The following is a 6,000-nucleotide window of genomic DNA, read 5'->3' on the forward strand; positions in this document are numbered from 1 at the left end:
GGTATTTCCAGCAGTTAGGGGAAAAGCTTTGGGAAGCAGCACATACACATAGCAAGGAAAAGGTTTTGAAGTTTTGCTTAGTATTAGAGTGAGTTTGGTAATGACACAGATGAAGGACAAAACCCAGGAGGTTGTGAACTCTGAAAGTTGAAGGTTTAGAGATAGGTCCTGTACTGAAAGGTTGTCTGTCCTTTATGATGGTCTGTCATGCTAGCCACAGAAAAAGAAGCACTCAGCTATAGATCACATCCCTCAAGGAATTGCATCAGGTTTCACAGGTATCTCTGTAGCTAGTTCCTTGTTACTTAAAGCAGTGTTTAGCTCCATGTCAGAACAGACTCTCAGGGCTGACAAGCCTGATCTGTAGGTGTGGAAGCAGCAGTTAAGAAACTGATAGACACATCGGTCACACTGAAGATATCCCACCAGATTCAAGCACTAGTAAATCTGGCATGTCAAACCCAGAGGGCTTGGCAGGAGAGAGCCCCACACTCAGCTGCAGGGTGGGTGTGCAGAGCCACAGCCCTGAATGGAATTCCTGGATGGGATGTCCAGATGAGGTGCGTGGAGGGACTTGCTTATGGCTGCTGCTGTTTTCAGTGCCCACAGTGAAAGAGTTGGCATGACATAGGTTAGGAAATGACCTCTGTGTTGCGGGCACAAGCCAGCTGTTCCCATCCAGGAGCATCATCCCACCACAGAAGGGTTGTGCCTGACACAGGATCCAATTTGGGGCTGTTCTGTGTGGAGAGACACAGAGTGTGCTGGGCAGAGCAGAGCCCGGTTTGTCACCAATATAATGAAGGGATCTTTGCCTGGCCAAACCTTCAAGTGCAAAAATACCACCCCAGAGAGTTGCCTTCAGGCCTGAGCAGGTCACTGTGCCATGCAGCATCCCTGCCTGCCCACAGCCTGCCCACACCATAGCCTGCTGTGAGACCTGCCGAGCCTGGAAGCAGGTGATGGAGATAGCTGAGCCTGCAAACCCAGAATTATCTAGGATGAGTCTGCATGTTGTGCTGACACTTCATTTGCTGTCAGATTTGCTGGGCAGGGTGCTTCCAGGTCAAGCACAGGTTCTGTATCTGAGCACAGAGAGACGGGCTCTGTGTTTGTTTTTCCCCAGCTCTGCATCCTTCCAAGGACCTCTGTGCCTGGCAGTGGCTCAAGGTATTGATGGGCTCTCCAATCCTGCCCAGAAGGAACTGGGAGCAACTGGAAGCTTCCAGTCTGGCTACACAAGAGGCAGCCATTTAAAGGCAGCCAAAAGGAAAGGGGGGTGCAGGGGAGTGACTGAGTCATGGTCCCATGGTCTACAGGGGATGCCCTTGCAGCCTGCACTGCTGCCCTGCTATGCTCATGTCCCCTTGGGTTCCTAATTCACTATTTCTCATAGCAAATTTCCTTCTCTTCAAGAACCTGCATTTCTTTACTATGTCCACAGTTATTATTGAATCAAAACTTTCCTTTCTTTCAGCTTCACTCCAGGTAAGGAAAATTACAATTAACCTGATTTGGTTGTAAGTTAATTTATTTAATCTCCAGGTACCCTTAGTCTTGAAATTAATGCCCCTAAAACACTGCTAAATAGCGTTCAAATCTTATCCTTTAATTATGTGTATAATGAAGCTCATTTAGAAAGCAGGCAGCAGGATCGAGATTACATTGTAGGCTCTTTCCCACTAACATCCAAATTACTTTTTCCAGGTTAGGCTGACACTCAGGACTTCACTCCTTTGCCCTGGATGTGGCTCTGCCACCCTGCCCAGCCTCCCAGCACCACCTACCGACACTTGGTCCCCAAACAAGCCTCACACAGTAGCACGCAGGATCTCCTCCAAAGTAACAAAAGACAGGACAAAAAGAAATGGCCTCGAGTTGCACTAGGGGAGAGTTAGGTTCAAAAACTCTTCACTAAAAGGTTTGTTAAGCCCTGGAACAGGCTGCAAACGACTGCACTCATTGTATTTGTTTCCTGAAATTGATTAGAAAAGAAAAAGTGGGGTTTTTTTTGCTCCTAATGCACATCTTTGCAATAAGAAACACGAGAACTCTTGCTTTGAAATAAAAAGGGCTATGAGACACTTGCCAGCTTTAATCAATAATGCAGGGAATGTTTTGTTCCCAGGCTCATCCCTGCAAGAAGATGTTGTGTCAAGGCTTTGAACCTTGCTGGGACCCAAAAGACAAGAGAGATGTGCTGAGTCACCAAAGGACATCACCCCATGCTAGAAAAACCTCAGTGCAAGATGCTTGCGGAGGATTGAAGCAACCACACTGTAGGCGCAGAGACTGCCGGAAAGGATCCTGCGCTTCTCCTGGGACAGCCTCTTCATCAGCAGCATTCACAGTGTGAGGACCCATTTCACCTCTCTGAGAGGGGGTAATTATTTCTTGTCAGTTAGACTCAATCACTGAACTCTAAACAGCTGGTGGTAGAGAACCATTTAGCCTCATTTACCACCGTGATAGCCTTTTAGCTCTTCCACATTTCACACGGTCTTTGCCATTTTGCCCATAAATTCGCCTTTAAAAAAAAAAAAAAGAAATCATAAAAATTTATGAGGGGAAAAAAAAAAAGGCATAAAATGGAGGCAGCTAAGAGAAAAGGTACTAAAATTTTCAAATGAAGATGAGGTTATGTACCTCCAGCTGCTTGAAGAGCAGTGATTGAGGGTCTCACTGATGAGGGATGATTACATCCCTCCTCCTCCTCATCTCCATTAAAGGCAGCGTGCATCCTCCCTCTGGATACAGCTGATTAAAAGTAACGCAGGAAAGACCTGCAAACAACCCCATCTTCCCTATTTTAATGCAATCCATGAATCTTCCTGAACTTAGTCAATGAAAGCAAGCCCTTCCCAATAAACTAGAACCTTCAAACAGCTTGAAAGGTTTAAAGCAGTAGGAGCTGCAGGCATCACTTTGCGGAGAGGCAAGTCTGCGGCAGTCTTTGAGATGAAGAGTGTAAGAAGAAATGAACTCCTTGTTTAGTTAAAGGAGGTTTGCCTTCCAGGACTGGCTTTGTCACACAAACCCCCTGAGTAGGACACTTTTACAATAGAGGGTACCTTGTGCTTTAGCAAGCACATCCCCGTTACTCCCCTGGGACACAGGTTTTGTATCCATCTATTGCTTGCAGAAGCCCTAGTTTCAATAACAAAGCTAATAAAGCCATAATAATGATTTTTAAAAGCACAAATGATAAGAGGTGACAGAGAACAGACAGATCTCAAGGCCACTGAATATCTGCAGAGAAACCTTAAATGCATCCCAGAGCAAATCATAGAATCGTCAGAGTTGGAAAGGACAGCCCCTCTTTTCATATAGATGACCTACGTGAGCACAAAAGAGTAAGGATTCAGGTGACAAGTGTCCAGAGTGTTATTTGTCATTTGGTTTGCTATCACCTTTCCTGACAGTGTTAGATTGCAGATTTATTATAACAGTCAGACCATGCTACTGAACTAGACTTTGCCTGCGCACAAAGTATTTGATGCCTGCTACCACTGACATAAACATTACCCAGAGAGCACCTGAGCCAGGACCATTTTACTCTCTGTAGTGCTAAACAGACAATTAATGTTTGAGAAAGTGCCCAAACTCCCTGTGATGAATCTTGGAACAAACAGATTGAAGACCCCCAACACCCTTTACAATGAGGGCTGTGAGAGCAGCTGAGTAGGCATCCAACCCCCTGAATACCTTTTGCTGCTGCCTAAACAAGTGGAACAGCTGTCTTTGACATTTTTCTTTGAAGCTTTTAGCTATTTCCCCATCCCTCAAGCCCTGCAGCAGGGGGATCTGTGTTAACTGAGGCTGTGGAAGGCACAGAGCATGGTGTCATGCACCTGACTCGGGCACAGATGCATGAAGGAAAATACCCCTTCTCCCTCTTGCAACCTTGCTGCAAGTAAAGGTTGTGTGATGCTGCTCCCAAGTTTTGGAAGACACAGCCTTAGTGTTTTGTGATCCAAGAACAGGCCACTGGGCTATTTTGTCCAACCTCTTGCTGTTGTCTTAAAATCCTTCTTATGGAAGTAGAAACCTCTCATCAGTAATTTAATGAAAAGTGGTTGGTAATTAGCTAATAATCAGTGGAATATAGGACTAGAATCAGAAGAAATGGAAACACTCAGCTCCCAGGTTCTGCCCAAAGCATCCCCTGTGCTGACTGCATCTCCACAGAAGTTATCCCAAGTCAGCATTTTTCACTTTTCACTACTTGAAGGCACACCTTCCCCTGGGATCTCTTCAAAACAGCATGGATGAGTGAAAATATTTAATGTACGTTCAGCAGTTACCAGGATTGACATTTGAAACCAAGGAGCAGTGGCATCGTGTGACCAGTCAATTCTCACTGAACCCATCTAAGCATGTTTACTGTAGCTTAAGCCCTGGTCTTTGAAAGGCTGAACATGTAGAGCAAAAGCAAAGAAAAATCTTTTGATAGCTGAACCATTCCAAAAAGCTCCTAAGATAAATACTTGGTGTATGTGTGCTTCTATACAGGCCAGTATGGGGGTGGTTGAGAGGGCTGCTATTTTGCAGTCCAGCATTAAATCTTCATACTACACATACACATGCGAGTAGTTCAATTCTGGAAGTGCTTGACCCATCCATCCTGAAAAAAAACAACCCCAAACTGTCTTTTATTTTTCATAGTTCAGCACATCTATAGATCAGCCATCTGCAATTAATTCACAGCTCTTTCTCTTCTCCCAGTCACTCTCACAACAAAAATCCTTATTTATTAACAACAGAGTGCAATGCTCTTGTACTTTGTGAGATTAAATTTAATCTCACCTCTATTATTCTAATTCTCTAGCTCATCCAGTTCCTCTGAGATACTCTGATCCTCCTCATCTGAGCCCTCCCTCATGTGTCTCCCAACACACTTGGTGTGCACACTCCAGTTCTTCCTGCCCAAATCATTACAAATTAACTAAGGTCAGTCAAGACCAATTTTTAATGCACCCCACTAGGCATCTCAGAGCTGGATTTTAAGGGTTTATTTGTACCTGCCATGGTCAGTCCCTTTCCATCTCTTCAATAACTAGTTTTTAGCTCCACTGATGCCCTCCATTACTCTGCAGCTGTCAGCCTTCTAACTCTCAAAGCACTTCCTTGCACGAATCCTGAAGTCTTAAAAAATGAGAAGTTCACCAGCAGGACATTTTAACTTCTGAAGACTACACAGACTCCTGTGCCTGATGCTAACCACACAGAAATTGCTCTTTCCCTGTTATGTGATGGTTAACCCAGTCAGTTTATTGAAGGAGTGGACTGAGTTGATGCTCAGTGGTACATCAACTTCACTACAACACACATTTGTGCCCCAGGAATGCAGATTGGCAGAGGGAGGGAAAGAAGGTACAGAGAAGTAAGGAGATAGAACTCATCAGGTTTGGATTTTGAAGGTGAAGTTTAATTTTGCTTGGAGTTTTCTGTAGTAGAGGACATGAGGAAGAGGTGATGCCATAGCAGGATGTTAATCCTACTGTGGCATCCTAACAATCCTATTGTTGATTTGAAACAAAACTACAAGTTGAAAACTAAGCAGGAACTTTGTGAGCAAAGATGGTTACTCTTTCTATAGCTTACTATAAAATTCACAGCACCAGAAGCATTTCACTTCTATGAGCTTTCTAAGGTCACTGTGTTGCTGGTTCTCTATTGGGGTACAAGCAGAAACAACCAACTTGGAGTACCATTAATCTGTCCCCAGGTGGCCACCTCCAGTGACAGCAGGGTGATGGTGGGATTATTTTACACAAGACTGTGAACAGTTTTAGCAAATCATTAGAAAATCCTCTGAAGTGCCAGGTGGCTGATGCTGAGCTCCTTTCTTGATACACAACACACCACCAGAATTAGCCTCCACTGATCTTGATATTATTGTGCGCAGAACTTAATGGACGGTGACCATATTGAGCTTGCTGAGAGGTCTTCCTCATATCATAAATTAAGATATTTGAAAGTAGATCTCTTTTATGAGAT

This window comes from Dryobates pubescens, chromosome 21 (assembly GCF_014839835.1).
Source record: "Dryobates pubescens isolate bDryPub1 chromosome 21, bDryPub1.pri, whole genome shotgun sequence".
Lineage (NCBI taxonomy): Eukaryota > Metazoa > Chordata > Aves > Piciformes > Picidae > Dryobates > Dryobates pubescens.